Below are 1,283 nucleotides of genomic sequence, written 5' to 3' on the forward strand. Positions count from 1 at the left end.
TCGAGCGCCCTAGACGGGGCGGGCGAGCGCCCAAGGTCGGGCTGGAGGAGCGCCAAAGAGCCCCTCGGCCCAGCGAGCCCTGGCAGCCGGAGGAGCCCTTCCTTCTCCAGCCCGTCGGCGTTCGCGAGGCCGGCGCGGAGCCTCTTTGGAGCGCAGCGAGTCAGTGGGGTGGAGCCCGGGAACGGAAGGGCCTCCCGTGACCAGAGAGGGGCTGGGCTCGGGAAGAGCCGTCGTAAACCCCGCCAGGTTGTTGGCCAGCCGCTGAGCAGCCTTCCCTTGGGCGGAAGCGCGTTGTCCCTGCAGCCGGCTCCGGCTCTAGACTCCGGCGCCGCGGCCTACCGCCCAGGGGCGTTGTGAGGGGGAAGGACGGGCGAGGGGGCTTGGGATTGGGGAAGGTCCCCCGCAGCCGAAGGCCCCTGTGCAGCCTGTCCCGGGGCAAGCCCCAAAGAAGCCCCGGCGCGATGTCCCCCGCTCGCTCGCCCGCCCTCCCTCCCCGGCTTCCCTTGGGCGGCCTGGTCATGCCGCCTGGTCGGATAGGGCGCGAGGCCTCTTGAGCAGCAGCAGCAGCAGCGGTGGCCGCCTTCGACGGCGGCCCAGGCTTCCCGTTTCATTCGGGGCCCCCCTCCGCACCCCACCCGAAGGGCGAGAGTTTGTCGGCTCTCCGCTCCCCAGCGCGCAAAGGGGACGTGACCGGCAGTCGCGCTCTTTCCTCCGGGCCCAGTGCTCACCAAGACGCGCAGGGGAAGGGAGAGGAGGACTCCCCGGGGACACATCGGGGCACCGCGCCTTTTCCACGCGGTGGGTGGGCGCCCAGGAACCCCCGCCCCCTCGCTAAAGGCCGTCTTTACCTGCCTCCCATCGGGCCGTGCAAAAGGAAAAGAGGCCCTTTCTCGCTGCTCCCCGGGGGCGCCAGGCGTTCTTGCTGGCCCGCCCCCGCGAGGACATCCGTCGAGCCCCGCGCCCCCGACGGCCATGCAGCCTGCCCGGGAGGGGCGGCCTCGAGGGCGCCGGGGCCTGCCCTGGGCGCGGCCCTCCGTCCAGCAGCAGAGCGCAGAGCTTGGCGGCCTCGGCATGGCGAGCGGGCGGCCAGAGGAGACAAAACCTTCGGGTCGCGGCGGGCCTGGCCAGAGCAGAGCTCAGGGGAGGCTTCGTTGCCCTGCGGTCGGCGCGGCCCTTCCCAGCTCCAGGCCAGCCGTTCCTCTGAGCATGGCTAGAGAGCCCCACAAACGGGGAGCGCCACCCCACCCCGGTGATTTCTGCTTCGTCCTCACCACCCCCGCGGG

Source organism: Gekko japonicus, unplaced genomic scaffold (assembly GCF_001447785.1).
Source record: "Gekko japonicus isolate JY-2015 unplaced genomic scaffold, Gekko_japonicus_V1.1 scaffold386, whole genome shotgun sequence".
NCBI classification, from domain to species: domain Eukaryota; kingdom Metazoa; phylum Chordata; class Lepidosauria; order Squamata; family Gekkonidae; genus Gekko; species Gekko japonicus.